The sequence below is a fragment of the Choloepus didactylus genome, chromosome 6 (assembly GCF_015220235.1).
Source record: "Choloepus didactylus isolate mChoDid1 chromosome 6, mChoDid1.pri, whole genome shotgun sequence".
Classification (NCBI taxonomy): Eukaryota; Metazoa; Chordata; class Mammalia; order Pilosa; family Megalonychidae; genus Choloepus; species Choloepus didactylus.
Genome location: NC_051312.1, coordinates 149,020,563 through 149,041,277, shown reverse-complemented (window position 1 = coordinate 149,041,277; position 20,715 = coordinate 149,020,563). Strand labels below are relative to the sequence as shown.

General features: G+C 35.8%; 1 protein-coding gene across 5 annotated transcripts in view; it reads left to right on the top strand.

Moving 5' to 3' along the window:
• The window catches only part of ARHGAP32 (Rho GTPase activating protein 32), a 403,775-nt gene that overhangs the window by 325,007 nt on the left and 58,053 nt on the right, over positions 1–20,715 (top strand). Inside the window, exon 1 of one of the 5 annotated variants that reach the window (XM_037841949.1) lies at positions 1,965–2,199. The exons of the other annotated variants lie outside the window; for them this stretch is intronic. The gene's annotated coding sequence lies outside the window, so the exon portion shown is untranslated. Of the gene's footprint in view, positions 1–1,964; positions 2,200–20,715 lie in introns of those variants that run through there. 5 annotated transcript variants of the gene reach the window in all.

Genomic DNA, 20,715 nt, shown 5'->3' with positions numbered 1-20,715 from the left:
GGTCCCAGGTATCCATTACCCAACTTCTCCCAGTGGTAACATATTTATAACTGTATAGAACATTATCATGACCAGGAAATTTACAATGTCCCAATACAGTTAACTAGGATCCAGACTTTACTCCAGTTTCACCAGTTTTTACATGTGCTCATTTTTCCCCGTGTATATTTTTGTGTGGCATAGTTCGACTTCCGGGTTTTAGGTGAGAGTTATCATCATTAACTGTGTAATTCCCCCACACTCAGGCAAACTATTGTAGGATTTAGTTATCCCTCTCTGTGCTAGGTAAATTGTACTACGCATTCCCCAAATGGCTTTTCTGTAGTGTGTACGCTTCCTTTCTTTCTCTCTTTTCCTCGGTCCCGCCCTCTTATTTTCTTCTGTCTCTCTTTTCTTCCTCTTTCTTTTTCCTTTGTCTTTTCCTTGCCCTCCTTTGCTGTACTTAGTACTGACCAAGGAAAGGGTGGGAGGAAGAGTGTTTTTAGTTTGAAAGTAAAAAAAGAAGAGGGGATTTTGCCTTCCCTCTATGAATAAAGTTTGAGAGCCTTTTTTCCTAATTAACAAAATCCATCAATCCACAACTGTTCCATTGGCAAAAATTAACGTATTTTGTTCCTACCAAATAATGGAATTCTGTATAGTTTTTCATATTTTAAAATTATATCAATTTATTATTTTTCTTTTCGTGGCCTATCATTTACCAACAATTTTATGTTCAGAGAGGAAGGAATGAATTTGATCAATAGCAGAAGACTTGGAACAGTTGTACAATTAATACTCCTTGCGTATGTCAGATCCACCACTGCTAGTTGTGTGACCTTGCAAACTGATTAACCTCTGTGCCTTGGTTTCCTCATCTATAGATGGGAATAATAGTAGTTTCAACTTCATATTCATAGGGTTATACTGAGGAATATTTGTAAAATACTTAGGTTAGTGCAATACTTAGAACAGTTGGCACATAGTAAGTGCTATAAAACTTTTGTTAATTAAACAGAAACAAATCTCTGAATAGGAAATTTACATCGATGTTAGTAAAAAGTCCTTTTGAACAGAAGATATGCTAATCTCTTCCAATTCATCCATTTCTTCAAATCTAATTGAGCTACTAGCACAGTTCAGTAATGGTATTTAGTATAAATATTGAATCTCTTCAGTATTTATATTGCATTTATACACGTAACTCTAATACGAATGTTTTAAGAAGTCCCAAATTGAGGTTGGTTAGTGCCACTTTGGTAATAGCGGCCAGACGTTGTCCACTTGTGCAATGAATAGAGGGAAAGAAGTGCCTTGGGACTTATGGGTGAAAGTGAGTTTCATATTTAACTGCTGGACAGCATGTAAGGGAGGACATCATACTTGAAAATCAGTTTGAGTCTGGATTTTCTATTCTGAAAAACCTTCTTAATTCTTTACCCTAATAGATTTTTGCCTTTCTGAGAATTTTTCACACAGAAGCAGTGCAAACTGATGCTCTTAAAAAAAAAAAGTGTTAGTGAAATAGCAGTCACAGCTCAATATCAGCAAAGATACAAAAAAATAGGACATGCTTTCTTAGCTTGTTGCTCCTGGCCTAATGATTCAGCCTTTTTCTGGGAGTACTTCCTAGGTGATCAATTACTTGTCTTATTTTATGTGGGCCAGCATTTCTTAGATACACTGTCTCCAGTCTAGATTTAAGATATTAAATATGAACAGTTGACTGGTAAGTAATTTTTTAAAGGATGAAAGATGTGATTGAATATCAGTTTCATACTGGTGATTTCCGATCAGGAAATAGTCCTCTGTGTTAAATTGATGGGTGGAGCCATGCTGGTGCAGCCTGTTCTGCAAGTATGAGCTTAGGCTGGGGCGTAGCTGTGGTATTGTGAGGCAGTACTTGCTGAGACAGAAGGATTAAGCTCATGAACGCGAGAGCGCTCGCACACACAAGCCGCTTGGCTCCACTGAGGACCCGGAGCAGGGCCAAGACAACTGCCGGAAGGGGGCCTGGCTGCAGCTGGAGGCTGGAGGTGCTGTGAAGATTTTACTTGGAGTTACCTGTGGCGGATTAGGTCTGAGCCAGTGCAAGGATAATTCCTTCTGTAAGCTTCTGCTCAGAATGCCGAGCTGCTGTATCCTGTCGAATCTACTGCTAAATATAGTCATTTAGAATAATTTTAAATATTGAGCCTAAAACCTGTACCACAGCAAGAGGTAAGGAGAGCGCAATCAGTTATCCAAATTTTGATTCAAACAACGTTTGGAATATTTCACCAAGACTATTTTTAGTTTATATTTGGGTACATGTTAATGTAAGTTGCTTTTAGGTGACTGGTTATTTAATTATCTAGAAATGGAATAACTGAACATTAATATTTGGCATGTTTGTAGAGAGATGCTCATTTTTAGAGCAGGAATTTGTTGTTTGTACCACTATAGGTATCAGGCAGTATGTCTCTCACTTTCCTAGTCAGGTTCATGAAATACCTGTTTTCCTGCTGTTCCCAGTCAGCTTTTTTCTTCATGTTTTTTATACCTGAGGTCAGGAAGTAAAAGAACATACCTTTATTTCTTAAGCAACCAGTATGTATCATGTATTTTTTTTCTGGTGGGTTAATACTATTTCTGTTATTGATTAATGGAAAACAGGCAGCTTGTTTTCTTTAAAAGAATTTGGTATACTATATAAAGAGGCTGTTAAATTAGCACGGGGAAGTAGTCCTTCTGCCATTTTCCCTTAAAATATTGTGTTTTCCCCCCTTGTTGGCATTAGTAGGAATAACCATCTCTATCCATAAAATATTTGTATTGGTATTTTTCCTCTATCCGAGATTTTACCACTACGGTAGTATTACATATTTATATAATGCTTCCTTAGACCTTGGTAATAAAGGCTTTTCATTAAGTAACATGAAGGCCAGGGTTTTCTCTGTATCACAAAGTCAGCCATTAAGAAGTTGAACATATTTCATTTCAGGATTGCTGCACTATTGCTTAAATTATATCAATATTTTAATTTTCAAAACATAAATATGGGAATTTCAGAATTCAGAGCTCTTTTTCAATTAAAACTTTTTAAAAAGTGCTTGTTGCTCATATGATAGTGGTTTTAGACCACAACTTCTCTTTTGAAGTACTATATATAGTACTATATAGTATTCAGTAAAGGGAGAAGAAATCTCAGGTTTCTTAGGTTAAGTTTACATTTGAGAAAATTATAGGAGGCAGGAATAGAAAGTGGTACCATGTTTGTGTGCACCCTTCCTTACTGACCTCAGTCCTGAATTTAGGATATTCAGTTTGTTCTGGAAAACTGAGTCAAGTGGGAACTGTTTCCGGGAGGGATTCTCAAAAGTTTTTGGACCGAAAAAGAGAAGGTATAGTAGTAAAAGTAGCTCGTTTATTGACACTTACTGAGTTCAGTGCTTAGAATATATGAGTTCGTTTAAGCGTCCCAGTAACCCTGAGTGATAGGTATTATATTCCCATGGTGCAGGTGAGAGACTTGAGATTTAACAGGTAATTTGCTCAACTTGCAGTTGGGAAGTGATAAGAGACTGGATTGAAACCCTCAGGTCTGACTCCAAAGCCATGCTCTTTACTCCCCATGCTAAAGGCCAGGTATTTTGTAGGAAAGGCTTCCAAGAATTCTCCCTCTGAAGAGTCCCCATCATCATCTCAGTACCCTCCGGTGTGGAACTCTCTCCCTGCTACCTCCTGGGCTGGGGATGGCAGGGAACCACGAGAAAAACAGATAGAAAGCACCTGTGGTCATATCCATGCTCCAGGCCCAACTTTATAGCTTAAAAGTGCAAATGATTAAAAAAGTGAGCATAAATACATTTTTATCTAATTGAAACAGATAATTTCCAGAAAAGAGATAAAGTTATTAAGGTTCTAAAATTTCAGAGTTCTGTAACTTCATATAGTATTTTTGATTGCCCTATTATCTGTGATATTACTGAGTTCCCCAGAAGGTGTAGTTGTTATACTTTAATTTTATAACAGAGAATGGAATGTTCAAATAAATGTCTTCTTGAAATAGTACTAGTTTTTAAGCTTCATGCCAGTTCATTCTGGGAAAAATAAGAGCCCAGGCAATTTAAAAATCCTGAGCACAGATAATTCTATAGCCTGTATATTATATCCCATTCTAATGTTAGAATACCTTTAGTGTCAGGAAATTATATCCACCTCGTATTTCCTCCTACTCTCTTCTGCTAAAATGTAAATCTTCATTTTGTTCTGTATTTAGAAATGAAATTAGTCATAGTCTTTTATATAATAACTGAAGTGGTAAAATCACCAAGTTAAAACAAGTCTTACTTTGTTTTTATACAGAGTTGAGGAATAGAACAATTCACATTTATTGTTTTAATTTGTAATTACAATTTTTAAAATAAAAATCAATGAGTGTCAGTTTTAGCAAGAAAAATGTGTAGCATTTTATATTAACCTAAAAGCACATAAACTATATTTGAGCTGCTTTGATATTTATAACAAAAATATGTAGTTCCTGGAAAAGTAAATATATAATGCAGATAATGAGAGAGGCATATTCTTAATTTTCCCAAGTGAACCATGATTTTTTAAAGATCTAACATATCATTCCCTTTCTGAATTGTAACTGTCTCTGTCCTCCTCAAGAAGGACAGCAGAATGGCATTGCTTTGGTTTCATTCTTAAACCTAAAGAAGAGATGCTATTTTATTCAAATGTCCAAATATTATAGTTAACCACTGGCATCCATTCAAAATAAGAGTTGTACTGGCTATTCTGAGGAAGCAATTTGTTGCCTCTTTTCTGCTTCTTTTCCAAGTGAATTGTACTTTCCTCCTCTGTGTCTGAAAAATTCTTCTCTAAAATTTACTCCAGATTTATTTTCTAGATCCTTTGAAGTCATCCATTCGCATTCCAGTCAGTAATGCCTTTTGAAATGCCTCTTCTCTCTCATAAATAAAGGGAAGCCTATTTGACTTATACAACTGTGAGTAGCTTTTCCATTTTTCAGTCAAGAGCCATTACTGTCAATGCTGTTTTAAATTTAGCCTCAGGAGTGTACATGACATTTGTCAGATACCTGACTTCCCCCCTTAGAGGCTATCACAGTCATGTACATGCCAGAACCGCATCCTTGGGCTGGCCCCAGATTTCTCTCTGGCCATCCTTGCAGCTGTTACACCCATCAGTTCATTAGAGAACTGTTATTTTCAGTTTCTTCCTTCCTAAATTGCTTATTATATATTGACCAAAAAAAAAAGGATTTCGTATTCTCTTGTTCCACTATAACTTCAAAAGTATATTAAAATTTAATATTCAATCTATCTAAGGGTCATTTTTGGGCATATACTGGGGGGTGGGGGGTAAGGGGATGGACTCTGAGACTGAAAACAGCTATATTCTCTATTTGGAAATGAGTTGCTATCACTGAGTGGGTCTTAGAGAGACAGTGAAGATTTTGCATTTTGAGCCTTAACCTGATAGAATGTAAGTTTTCAGAAGTAAACATTACTTTCATTTTTAACTATAGTGAATTCCTTGAACCATGTCAAAAATTAATCTGTATAAAATACATTACATTTTCTAATAAGAATAGTATTATAAATGTCATTTGTACTGCTCAGACCAAGGACCTACCAGCAAGTGAATCAAAGCAATAAACGACAGACAGTCTGTCATGTGGCATGATCAACAGTTGTGAATGTCTGCAACAACTAAAGATCGTACAGTTATGCGTCAAGTCCTGGAAATAGTTACAAGCTTGTTGTATTAATTAGTTATAAAAGGACTCCTTACTACTATTCTAAGTATTCCTGGAGCAAAATAAATAAATAAATAATCAAGCAAACAAATTAAAATTAATTTAATTGAAAAAATGCTAAAATAACATTTTAACAATAATCTTTTTTGTTACATTAAGTTTTTATAAGAGGCCATTTCCAAGATGATTTAGAAGGCATAACTTTTTTTTGACAGCTCTCCATGAAGTTTTATTTTAAAGACCCAAGTTTTTAATCAGATAATTTTTAATGATATTCATTGTTATTTTATTTGATTGCATGTTTAATACAAGAACATTGGAAATTACATTAATGTTCAAACATAAAATTTTACTGTGTTATATATCCTTCCAGTGTTATATTTATATGGTCTTATATAAAAAAAAAACCATTGTATACCTTGCTTTTCTTCACTAAATACCTAATTTGGACATTTCCTCATGTTATTAAACAATCTTCCTCATTTTTATAGCTTTGTAACCCTCTATTAAATTAAAGTATCATAATTTACTTAACTGATCCCCTTTTGTTGGACTAGGGGTTATTTTCACTGTTTTTGATGTTCTAAGTAATATCACTGATTGTTCTTGAGCCATAATCTTTCTGAGCGTCTAGGGATTTCCTTAGGCTAAATATAAGGAAGCAGTATTGCTAGATCAAAAGATGTACACATTTTTTTTTTTTAATTTTGAAGCACATTTCCAAATAGTACCCCAGAAAGGGATTTTGGGCAGTATGTATTCTACCACCAATACGTGAGACTGAGTGAGAAGATTTTAGAGTCCTAAGCCGATAGATAGGTGACCCGGCATTCAACTATCTTCATCCTTCCATACATCCATCTCTGCAACCATTTAACAAATTTATTGAGCACATATTCTACTCTGGGTCCTGGGAACACAGTGGTGAAAAAGACAGACATAGCCTCTGTCCTCCCTGTACTCACGGCCTAGTTAGGGAAACCATAAAGTTCAACAAGCGATTACAATAAAGTGTGATCAGTTTAGCCTTGCTACTGCTAACATTGTGACAATGTGTCCCATTTTAAAAACATACTCCTGCTTTATTCCAGGGACTAGGTGCCCTGTGCTGGAAACTGGGTCTCCTATTCCAGGGGCCAACTTGCTCTCAGGACTTCTCCTGTAGATGCTGTATTCTGTTGAGGACATTCCCCTCTGTCTGCACAAATTATCCACTACCTCATGCCAAACTCCAGCTGCACATCACTCCTTTTTCTGGAAAGTAATAAAAATCATGGCCATTTTTGTCTCCACTCTGCTGACTTTGTGCCAGGGCCTATGCCAAGCACTTAACACACCTTACTGAATCCAAATAACAATGCTATGAGAGTGACACTATTCTTATCCCCATTTTGCAAGGGAGGAAAATGAGGGCCAGAGAGTTTAAGTAACTTGCCGGCAGTCAGACAGCAGAACTGGACCACAGATTCCAGTCTCTCTGACTCTGCATTTCACTGAACTGTTTACCTGGGTTTCTGTCTGTGCCCTGACCTGGTGCTTTTTCCTGCCTGGGTTGGGTATTCCCTGATCATCATCCACTGCTAGGTCCGTTCCCAAAGGCCTGCTGCACCCAATGAACTTCTGAGCACTCCACAGACTCCTGCTCTGACAAGGTATTGAGCTGTCCAAGGGCAATCCAGATCTCCACTGCCAATGATTCCCAAAAGCATCAACCAAAGAGCATCTGCTGCAAAGTCAACTGAGGTCCTTGATTAGAGAAAGGGGCCCAATAGCCCTCTGAGCCAAAATATTTGGGCCTAGGAATATTCATTTTTATAAGCTCCCAGGTGATTCTAAGGCACTTTAAAGTTTGGAAAGCATTCCTACAGAAACTGCCAATATAGATATATAGAGCAATTGCTCAAATGAACCCCCAAATTAAAAGGTATCTTTTAAGTCTCGATTTTAATAACACAAATAAAATCCTAAAGCAAAGAATTGTTATAACTGGAGCAAAGAGCCCTCAGGTGATGTAGCATCACTGACCTGCCTGGTGCCTGTGTTCCCATTTAGCAAGAAATTTGGTGGTTTTGCCTGGTCCATCTGCACATGTATCCAGTCCACTGGGGTGAGAGAAATGAGGACAGAAGCATCAGGCAAAAGAAAGGTACAGAGATATGGGTGAAGAAGCACTAACATAAACCAAAGGAAGAGAGTTATTGGCTGATCAATATGACCAGGCAAAGTAATGGCATGGCTCCTATGTAGCTCTGAATTAAAGTAAACAGGAATCGGTGGTCTAAAAACCCTGGATTCAGTAAAGCCACTAAGTCAGCGATTCCTTTTTTCCCCTGAAATCAGATTTATTGAGGTATAATTCCATACAGTCACGCTTCAAAAAGAAAAATGAAACAAAAAACTTTTGGGGTCCACTTTATTAAACATTCTTATGAAAGGAAGTTTTCATTTTTATATTTGTCTTCATTTTCTTCTGTTATTTCTGGCCCAATCCTGCTGGTTACACTAAATAATTCTTTTCCTTTTTTAGGATTAATTGTTTTTAGTTAAAGAGGTTGTAGGTTTACATAAAAGTCGTATAAAAAATACATTGTTCCCATATACCCCAGTAATGTTGACACTTAGCATTGATGTGGTACCTTTGTTACAATTGATGAAAGAATATTAAAGTATTACTAACTATAGTCCATAGTTTGCAGTAGATATATTTTTTACCATATACCACCCTATTATTAACACCTTGTATTAGTGTTGTACATGTATTAAACTTCATGAAAAAACATTCTTGTATTTGTACTGTTAACCACAGTCTATCGTCCACAGCAGGGTTCACTGTGTTATATAGTTCCATGTTTTATCTTCTGCTTTTCCTTCCAGTAACATACACGACCCAGAGCTTTCCCTATCAGCCACATTCACCAACATATTTCAGCACTGTTAATTACACTCACAATAATGTGCTACTATCACCACTATCCTTTTGCATACATTTACAATCAACGTAAATAGAAATTCTGCACAAATTAAGTATCAGCTCCCCTTTCTTTACCCCTGTTCTAACCCCTGGTAACCTGTATTCTAGATTCTGACTCTATGAGTTTGCTTATTATAATTAGCTCATATCAGTGAGATTTTTCCTCTTGCTTATTTCACTAAACAATGTCCTCGGGATTCATCCATTTTGTCGTATGCATCAGGACTTCATTTCTTTTTACTGCTGAATAATTTCTCGTCACATATACCACATTTTGTTTATCCATTCATTGGTTGATGGACATTTGGGCTGCTTCAGCTTCAATCTTTTGGCAGTTGCGAATATGCCACTATGAACATGGTGTGTAAATATCTGTTTCAGTCCCTGCTTTCAGTTCTTCCAGGTATATCCCTAGAAGTGGGTTGCCGGATTAGATGGCAATTCTATACTTAGCTTCCTGAGGAACCGCCCAACTGTCTTCCACAGCAGCTGCACCATTTTACATAGCTACCGGCGGTGAATCAGTGTTTCTATTTCTCCACATCCTCTCTAACACTTGTCATTTTCTTTTTTTTTTTTAATAGTGGCCATTCTAGTAGGTGTGATATCTAGTAGGTGGCATCTCATGGTTTTGATTTTCATTTCCCTAATAGCTAGTGATGTTGAGCATCTTTTCATATGCTTTTTAGCCATTTGTATTTCCTTTATGGAAAAAAACAGTCTATTCAAGTCTTTTGCCCATTTTTAAATTGGGTTGTTTGTCTTTTTATTATTGAGTTGTATGATCTCTTCATATATACTGGATATTAAATCTTATTGGATATGTGGTTTCCAAATACTTTCTCCCACTAGGTAGGCTGCCTTTTTACTTTCTTGACAAAGTTCTTTGAAGCACAAAATATTTTAATTTTGAGAAGGTCCAATTTATTTTTTTTTTGTTTGTTTGTTTGTTTCATTGCTTGTGCTTTCGATGTTAAGTCTAGGAAATCATAGCCTGCCAAAAGATCTGGAAGATGCTTCCCTACATTTTCTTCTAAGTTTTGTGGTCCTGGCTCTTATATTTAGGTCTTTGATCCATTTTGAGTTAATTTTTGCATAAGTTGTGAGATAGGGGTCCTCTTTAATTCTTTTGCATATGGATATCCAGTTCTTCCAGCACCATTTGTTTAAGAGACTGTTCTACCCCAGTCGAATGGGCTTGGCAGCCTCGTCAAATATCAATTGGCTATACATGTGGGGGTCTGTTTCTAAACCCTCCATTTGATTCCATTGGTCAGTATAGCAGTCTTTATGCCAGTACCATGCTGTTTTAACCACTGTATCTTTGTAATATGCTTTAAATTCAGGACATGTGAGTCCTCCAACTTCGTTCTTCTTTTTCAAGATGTTTTTGGCTATTTGGGGTCCATGCCCTTCCAAATAAATTTGATAATTGGCTTTTCCATTTCTGCAAATTAGATTGTTGGGATTTTGATTGGGATTGCATTGAATCTGTAAGTCAATTTGGGTTGAATTGACATCTTAACAATATTTAGTCTTCCAATCCATGAATATGGAATGCCATTCTATTTATTTAGGTCTTCTTTGATTTCTTCTATCAATGTTTTGAATTTCCTAAGTACAGGTCCTTTACATCCTTGGTCAAGTTTATTCCTAGATATTTGATTCTTTAGTTGGTATTGTGAATGCAATTTTTTTCTCGATTTCCTCCTCATATTGTTCCTTACTGGTGTATAGAAACACTACAGTCTTTTGCATGTTGATCTTGTATCCCACCACTTAGCTGAATTTGTTTATTAGCTTTAGTAGCTTTTTGTAAATTTTTGTAGACTTTCTATATTTAGGACCATGCCATTTGCAAATAGTGAAAGCTTTACTTCTTTCTTTTCAATTTGGATGCCTTTTATTTTTCTTGCCTAACTGATATAGCTAGAAATTCTAGCACAATGTTGAATAACAGTCATGACAGTGGGCATCCTTGTCTTGTTCTAGATCTTAGAAGGAAAGTTTTCGGTCCTTCACCATTGAATACGATGTTAGCTGTGGGTTTTTCATATTTTCCCTCCATAATATTGAAGAAGTTCCCTTATATTCCTATCTTTCTAAGTGTTTTTATCAAAAAAGGATGCTGGATTTTGTCAAATACCTTTTCTGTGTCAATTGAGATGATAGTGTAGTTTTTCCCTTTGATTTGTTAATGTGGCATATTACATTAATTTATTTTTCTGTGTTGAACCACCCTTGGATACCTGGTATGAAATCCACTTGATCGTGGTGCATAATTCTTTTAATGTGCTGTCAGATTCAATTTGCAAGTATTTTGTTGAGGATTTTTGTGTTTATATTCATTAGAGAAATTGGTCTGTAATTTTCTTTTCTTCTAGTATCTTTATCTGACTTTGGATGGGTAATGTTTGCTTCATAGAATGAGTTAGGTAGCGTTCCCTTCTCTTCAGATATCTGGAAGACTTTGAGCAGCATTCGTATTAATTCTTCTTGGAGTGATCGGTAGAATTCACCCATGAAGTCATCCTGTCCTGGGCTTTCCTTTGTTGGGAGGTTTTTGATGACAGATTCAATCTCTTTACTTGTAATTGGTCTGTTGAGGTCTCTGTTTCTTCTCAAGTCAATGTAGGTTGTTCATGTGTTTCTAGGAATTTGTCCATTTCATCTAAGTTGTCTAATTTGTTGACATACAGTTGTTCATAGTCTTCTCTTTTTTATTTCTACAGGGTCAGTAATGATGTCCCCTGTCTCTTTCTGATTTTATTGGCATCTCCTCTTTTTCCTTTGTCAATCTAGCTAAGGGTTTGCCTACTTCATTCATCTGTTCAGAGTACCAACTTTTCCTTTTTTACTTGTCCCTGTTTTTTCTTTAATTCTCAATTTCATTTATTTCTGTTCTAATCTTTGTTATTCCTTTCCTTGTCCTTGTTTTGGGATTAGTTTGCTGTTCTTCTAGTTCCTCCAAGTGGGCAGTTAGGTCTTTGATTTTACATCCTTCTTTTTTAATATATGCATTTAGTTCTATAAGTTTCCCTCTCACCTCCATATATTTGTGAATTTTCCACTTCTCCACCAGGGATTTACTTTCAGCTTCATTCCATCATGGTCAGAGGAAGTAGTTTGTATAATTTCAATCTATTTAAATTTATTGAGGATTGTTAGACCACCAACATGTGGTCTATCCTAGAGAATGATCCACATTCAATTGAGAAAAATGTATAACCTGCTGTTTTTGGGTGCACTGTTCTGTATTTGTCTGTTAGGTCTAGTTCATTTATCATGTTATTCAAGTACTCTGTTTCCTTATAGGTCCTTTTTCTAGATATTATATCTATTGATGATAGTGGTGTATTGAAGTCTCCAACTGTTATCTTAGAGACAGCTATTTATCCCTTCAGTTTTGGCAGTGTTTGCCTCATATATTTTGGGGCACCTGGTTAGGTACATAAATATTTGTGATTGTTATTTCTTCTTGGCGGATTGCTCTTTTTATTAATACATAGTGTCTTCTTTGTGTCTTATTACCGTCTTGCATTTAAAGTCTATTTTGTCCAATGCTAGTATAGCTACTCTAGTCTTCTTGTTTATTCTTTGTGTGGAATATCTTCCAGCCTTTCACTTTGAACCTATTTGTGTCTTAAGGTGAGTCTCTTGTAGGCAGCATATAGATGGCTCATATGTTTTTATCCATTCTGCCAATCTGTATCTTTTGATTGGGGAGTTTAATCCATTAGCATTCATTGTTATTATTGTAAAGGCAGTATTTACTTTAACCATTTTATCCTTTGGCTTTTGTATGCCATGTCTTTTTAAGTCTCTTTTTCACCCTTTTAGTTACCTTACTGATAATCTTCATTTCTACACTCTCCTCCAAGCCTTTCTCTTCTGTCTTTTCCTTTCAGCCTGCAGAACCTCTTTGGGTATTTTTTGTGGGGCAGGTCTCTTGTTGCAGAACCCTCTCAGTTTCTGTTTATCTGTTGCTATTTTAAGCTGTCTTTCATTTTTGAAGTACAGTTTTGCCAGATGAAGATTTCTTGGCTGGCAATGTTTTCTTTTTCAATACCTTAAATATGTCATACCACTGCCTTCTTGCCTTCATGGTTTCTGATGAGAAACAGGCATTCAGTCTTACTGCAGTTACCTTGTATGTGATGGATTGCTGTACTCTTGCTGCTTTCAGGATTCTCTCTTTATCTTTGGCATTGACATTCTGATTAGTATGTGTCTTGAAGTAAGTCTATTAGGATTTTTTTCTGTTTGGAGTACATTGTGCTTCTTGGTCATGTAAATTTATGTCTTTCATATGAGTTGGGAAATTATCAACAATTTTTTCCTCAAACATTGTCTCTTAATTTTTTCCCTTCAGTTCTTCTCCTGGGACAGCCATGAGGTGTATGTTTTTGTGCTTCATGCTGTCATTCAGTTCCCTGAATGTTCATTTTTTCCATGCTTTTCTCCATCTGCTCTTCTGTGAGATTTTGATTGTCCTGTCTTCTAGTTCATTGATTCTTTCTTCTGCCTGTTCAAATACGTTGTTGTATGCCTCTAGTAAATTTTTAATCTCTTCTGTTTTTAATCTTTCATTCCCATGAATTCTGTTTTGTTTCTTTTCATACTTTTAAATCTTCTTTATGCTTACCCATTGTATTCTTAATACCTTTATCTCTTTAGCCATATCTTCATTCATCTCCTTGAATTGACCTAGTAGATTTGCTTGAACATCTTTGATTAGTTGTTCCAAATTTTGTGTCTCCTTCCGAAGTTTTAATTTGTTCCTCGACTGGGCCCTGTCTTCCTGTTTCTTCCTATGGCTTGTAATTTTTTGCTGATTTCTAGGCATCTGATTGTCTTGTTGAGTTGACCCTATAGATTAATTTCTCTCTCTTACCTAGGGTTTTATTGTTGATTGGCTTTGTGTTAATGCTCTTCTCTGATAGTTGGTTCAACTTATTGTAGACCTTTAGAATTCCTGTCTTTAACTGATCAGATTTTTTTCAGCTGTTCTTCATCTGATTCTTGCCCTGTTTGTGCAGTACAATTTTTAAGATTGCATTATTTGTGCCATTGTTTCACACCCTGGGGAAAGCTTCCTTTCTTTTGTTTCATCTCTGGGAATCTTGATCTGTTCTGTTTTTGTTTTGTCTCTATAGTTTTTAGTTTTGTTTGTTTGTTTTTAACTCTCTTTCATTGCCTCTAGCTGCTTTTGTTTGAAGGGCAAATTCTGCAAGGAGGGTCACCCCAGAGAGGACTTTCCCAAGTCAATATTTCTCAGCCAAAACAGGACCAGGGACTCACAAAGGGGGCCCAGACCATTCCAAAGAGCCCTGGGGAGAGGGTCAAGAAAGATGCCAACAAAGCCATTTTGATGGCTCCATAAAGCTGCACTTTCTTTGCTGGTCCTTCAAATGGTGCTCGTCAGTAAACTTTTCCCCATGACCCTAAGGAGACCTCATGCTTTGAACTTCCACCACCTTCACCTCTGTTGGGCGTAGAGTCGAAACAGTGGTCCGGCAGTCCTTGTCTGGGGCAGGGACCCAACAATTGCAATTTGTCGGTCAAAAGCTGTGATCGGTACTCAGCTGTGGCTACCCCTCCTTGGGGAAAAGGACTTCCACATCTCTCTCTGTCCACAGCAGTCAGCCAGGGACCAGACCCAAGGCGGCTCGCCTCAAGAGTGGGGGTGTGGCTCCTGGAGTTACAGCTAAGCACTTTGCTCACGGTTATTTTTAACCTCAGTGACTCAGACTCTTCATCCCGCTCTTCCCTGGATGCTGTACAATACTTCCCTGCCCTCTGTATTCCCAGAACAGTTGTTTCAAACAGTTTCTGCCTGTCCACTAGCTGTTTTTGGAGGAGGATTGAGGACTGCAGCTCCCTACTCTGCCATCTTCTGCGGAAGCCCTCCCAAAGTTCCAATGAAGTTTCAAATAATGCCCCTTTTTTTCTCCTGAGAAGTTTCCCTAAACCAAAGATATTTTCCTGAGACCTTTGAGCTTTCTATGCTGTTCTGATTTCATACTTTCTTAGAGTACTTCATGCTTTCTTGAGTATTTTCTTTGAAATCTAAGGTTCATAAATTGTGTAGACATACTTCTCATTTTTTATGTTATCAAACTGAGTTCTTACAGTAAGTTGACAGAATCATACTGGACATGCTTGGTCCAGTAGTGTTTTACTTGTACATGCTTCACCATTAATAGGCAAAATTGAATGGGTAACCTTCATCAGACTATCTGTCTCATTATTGGGAAGCCATAGACGCTTTCTGTTACTAGGTATATAATATATATTTTTAAATCTTCAAATGGAATTGTTAAGATTTTAGGCTTACAGTGTATTTTTACTCTGTAACAAATAAATATTTAGACATTACAAATAAAAGGAACTGAAATGTAAGTGTAAGCTCATCTTGATAATTAGATCAGGATGCATAAAATATCATTATTCTGATGACCCTTACATTTAAAAGTCATTACATAGGAGGTATTGGTAAATTAATTAAGTTTTATTTAATTAATTTATCTGTTTTTCTGAAACACACTTTTAAGGTGAAAATTCTAGTGATGAGAGATTGGTTTTATCTGTTCAGTTTAAATCATTTAAAATGTGACATTAGCAAAAACTGAGATTAAATTATTTAACACATTAAGCACTAGCACACAGTAAATACTTAATAACTGTTAGCTATCCTATAATTATTGTTATGACATTATTTTCATTTCTAGATTTTCTTTCAGCTTGTGTTAGATGTCTGGTTAAGGATTTAACATAATTTTCTTCATATTACCTTTGTAGAACTGGAAATAGTGGGTCAATGGAACCAGGGAAAGGGCATATCTATCAAAAGATAGCTCAGGGAATTTATAAAAATAAGGAGCAATTGAATGACAGAATTTCTTGGGCATTTTCTAATTCCATCAAATAAAAACTTACACTGAGATTGCTTTTCAAGAAACTCCTTTATCCTGATTTGAAGGCTTTTTTTTTGTAAGACCAAAAACACATCTCCAGAATTATTCATCTGTATTTTCACTCATTGACTTAAACTTCCTTTGCATCATTATTCATCCTAAAAGCTTTGTTTGTATTGAAGTATTTTTATATTATAAAAGAGGGAATTTACTATCTTTTCAGTTACTACAAAAAGTAGTCTATTTCAGTTCATTTATGTAATATTTTAGTCACATATTGGAGTGTTGCTCAACTACCTAGAAATTTTTCAAAAGGTTTTAAAACTTATTAATCTTGTGAATCCACTTAATTTATGAGTCGGTTTATTTACAAGTAAAAGCTTTGTTAGTTTGAACTAATTTAATTGATATTCTCAAGACTAAATAAGAATTAGATCACATTGTTTCCTGTTGAGTGTTGACTAAACTTGTTCGAAAGCTGTATTTCTCAGTTGCCTTAAGATCTTTTAAGGTCTTATGACAATGCATACTAAAAATAAATTAATTTTTCATCTCTTGCCAATATCTCATTTAATAAATTTAAAATACTACGTAACACAAGTTCACTACAGCTATTCACTGATATCTGTAGATATAACTGTCTGTAATATATCCTTTCTGCTATTTAAAACATCAGTAACCCATTAAAGTTATTTGTTTTTAGAATTCTTGTTCTACTTCACCCCAGCGAGTGCTTCTATGTTTTCCTTCCTTTACTAGAAGCTCAATTCTAAAATGTGTACACTATTCTTATGTTTATTACAATTTCTAAGAGGGAAATGTTCCATCATGTAATGCTTTTGTTTTTAGTTGCCACTTGCCTTCTCAAGTCTCTTGCACTCATTGACATCCCTGCAAAGGATAAAGAGGAGGAAGGAGTAAGGAGACTCATCCTATAACCCTAAAAGCAAGACTTTCAGGAATGTAAATTTAGTTTGCCACATTCAAAAATTAAAGTGGAAGACCAGTTAAGCAATCATGTTGGTAGATGCAGGGAAATCATTTGGTAAAGCTCAATACTTGTTCACTTTATATATTTTAGCATTTAGGGATAGGGACTTTCTTTAATCTATTTAAAGTTTCTACCCCAAACCCCAAGTTACTTTTATTCTTAATGGTGAGATGTAGAAGACAGTCTAGTTAAAGTCAGGAACAAGATAAGCATTTTTGGAGGTCCAGTGAAGTTAGACCAAAAGAAATGAAAGGATTAGAAAGGTCGAAACAGATCTACATTCTTTGCAGATGATATGGCTGTCTATAAACCCAGAAGAATCTCCAATCAAATTACGTTACTGGAAGTAATAACAGAGTTCAACAACACTGCTCAATAAAAAATAAATAATAACAACAATAATAGCAGCTAACATTTATTAAGTTCTTTCTGTCCAGCACTAAGTGCTTTATATCCCTTAACTCATTTAAACCTCACAGTGATCCTATTGGGTAGTTACTGTTTTTAACTTTTTCATAGAGGAGGAAATTGAGATACTGAGAAGTTAGATCCTTTTCTCACAATCACACAGCTATAAGCCACAGAGGCAAGACTGAAACCTGGTCAGCCTGACTTCTGGAGCTAACTTCATTCCTGTATACCAGTATTAAATGATTAGAAAATGTGATTTAGAAAACAGATACCATTTACAATAGCAACAAAACCCATATAATGTTCCTGAGAATAGCTATACAAAAGTGTGTAAGACTTTTGTGGAAAAAATTAGAAAAATTTGTTGAAGGACATAAAAGAACCTTAAATAAGTAGAGAGATATTTTATGTTCATGGATAAGAAGACTTAATAACAAAAGGAAGTTAGTTCTCTTCCAAAGTAATCTGTAATTCAATCAGATTCCTGGAAGTTTGTTTTTTTCTCCCCTATAATTTCAAAAGCTGGTTATAAAATTTATATGAAAGAGTAAAAGGCTAAAAATGTAACGGCAATATTGAAGAATAAGTGGAGTGGCTTATCTTTTTAGATATTAAGACATACTAAAGTGCTGGAAATTTTAAAAGTGAGGTATTGATATAGAGAAAAATAGACTGATATGATAGAATTGAGAGAGCTCAGAAATAGATTCCCTCTCACACACATACATACTACATGCATTTTTTAGATAAGCCAGAGTCAAGCTTAGAAATCAGTGGAGAAGGATTATTTAATAAAAAGTGATGGGAAAATTGGTTATATTGGAAAAACGTAATAAAAGTATATCTGTAAAAAAAAAAAAAAGTATATCTGTACCTCATCCTGAACACACACAAAAAATATTCAAAGTCAACTAAAAACTTTTTAAAAAGTAAAAAAATAATATTTTAGAAGAAATAGGACAATATGTTTATGACCTTGGGGTGAGAAAAGATATCTTAAAGCACAGAAATCACACATAAAGGCATTTTAAAAACATTATCAACAAAAGACAAAACTGGGGATTTTTGCAACATATACAACTGTCAAAGGATTCATCTCCAGGTTCTATAAAGAATTCTTGCTAACAGTAAGAAAAAGATAACCAAATAGAAAAATGGAAGAAGGATATTTCACCAAGTATTTCACTGAATATTTCAGCTATTTCACCGAAGAGGAAAACTGAATGGATAATAAACATGTGAAGCAGTGCCTAATCTAGCAATCTCATGAGGGCATGTTAAAGTGAAATACAATTCAGTACTCATCAGATTAGCCAAAAATGGAGAAGTCTGCAAAACTATAAATGGCAAAGATACGGAGAATAGAAACCCAAAAATACTTCCTATGTGAATGTATGTTGCTAAAGCATTGTAGAGAATTTTTTAGCAAAATTGAATGGTTGTAAAGTAGCATATTCTGCAACCCAACAATTCTACTCCAAGGCCTGAGTGCCAGGGAAGTTGTCTCACTTGTGCTAGGGGACACTTCTGAGATTGCTTAATGCAGTGTTCATTATAATACAAAACCTTGGAAATGCTCTAAATGACAGTCACTATGAGACTAGAAATAGAAGTTGTGGTATATACCTCTAAGGGCATACTAAAAATACAGTCAAAATGAATAGACTGTGCCACAAGTACAATGGATAAATCTCAAAATACATAATTTAGCAGTAGGGCTAATATAGTGGGATTTCCTTTCTTTAAATTATGTAAACATACAAAATGGTAATTTATAATTTAGGGCTACTTACATATATAGTAAAAGTATAAAATCATGCATGAGAATAATAAATGGTAAATTCATGGTATGATTCTCTCTGTAGTAGAACAGGATATGGGGAGAGATACACAGGGTTTTCAAGTGTATCTATAGTGATATTTTTAATTCATTTTTATTGAGATGGAATTCACATACCATACAATCATCCATGGTGTACAATCAGTTGTTCACAGTACCATTATATAGTTGTGCATTCATCACCACAATTTTTGAACATTTTCATTTATTTCACACACAAAAAAGAATAAGAATAAAAGTTAAAGAAGAACCCCCAAAACATCCCATATCTCCCATCTCTCCCTATTATTCATTTACTTTTTGTCCTAATTTTTCTATTCATCTGTCCATACACTATAAAGGGAGTGGGAGCCACAAGTTTTCACAGTCACGCAGTCACACAGTGTAAGCTATATACTTACACAATCATCTTGAAGAATCAAGGCTGCTGGGTTGCAGTTTGACAGTTTCAGGTATTTCCTTCTAGCTATTCCAATGCACTAAAAACTAAAGAAGGATTTCTATATAATGTATAAGAATAACCTCCAGAATGACCTCTCGACTATATTTGAGATCTCTCAGCCTACTGAAACTTTATTTTGTTTTATTTCTCTTCCCTGTTTTGGTCCAAGAAGTCTTTCTCAATTCCACGATGCCAGGGCCAAGCTCATCCCCATGAGTCATGTCCCTTGTTGCCAGGGAGATTTACACCCATGGGACTCATGTCCCACGTAGGGGATAGGGCAGTGAGTTTACCTGTAGAGTTGGCTTAGAGAGAGAGAGAGAGAGAGAGGGCCACATTTGAGCAACAAAAGAGGTTCTCTGGGGGTGACTCTGAGGCACAATTTTAAGTAGGCTTAGCCTCTCCTTGGCAGTAACGAACTTCATAAGGGCAAGCCCCAAGATCGAGGTTTTGGCCTTCTGAATTGGTAGCACCCAATACTTGTGAGAATATCATTAATTCCCCAGGTGAGGAAATTTAATATTTCCACATTTTCCCCCAGTTCCTCAAGGGGACTTTGCAAATACATTTTTATTGTCTGGCCAAATTACTCTGTGATGTATTGGGGCTTCACACTAACCTATACCTACAGCCAGATTTCACTCCCTATTCAACGTTCCATGTAATTATGTTGTTTGAATAAACTGACCATGCAAGTTAAATTATTTAGTGTTACAAAAAATGTTCTGCACCTAATAAACATCTCTTCGTTTGGTCTCATACAGAAGTTGAAGATTTAAAAACACCGTCAATATCATCCTTTACCATTTAGTCTGATATATCTTAGTCCTAACAAAGTCTGTTTCGTTCGAATCTCTAATTGAAGTCTGATATCTTTTTTCAGACTCTTTGACATTTGCTGTATGGGGTAATGCTGATATTCATAGTTTGCCAGACTCTGGCTCTGAATCTCAGGTGTCACACAGATACCCGAAGTTCCAGGGACCGACCAGATTATACACAAAGAGCTCAGCATCTCAGAATTTAGAAATAACCATTACAACTCAGAAATAGATGTAACTGCTGTAAGAGCTTGCAACCTAGGAACCTTTACAATAAGCCTTCTCCTGATAACCTATGCTGTCAGGTTCAGGTCTCAGAGTTTGCACATTATAGTTAGTCCATATTAGTGAGGCATTATAGTGTTTTTCTTTTCATTTCTGATTTAATTCACTCAACATACTGTCCTCAGTGTCCATTTACCTCACAACTTCCTCTTCATTGTAGCTGCTCAATATTCCTTTATATTATACACCACAGTTTGCCATTATGTTCATCAGTTGATGTACCCTTATGCCACCTCCATCCATTGCAAATAGTGAATACTGACACCGTAAACCTCACTGTGCAAATGTCCA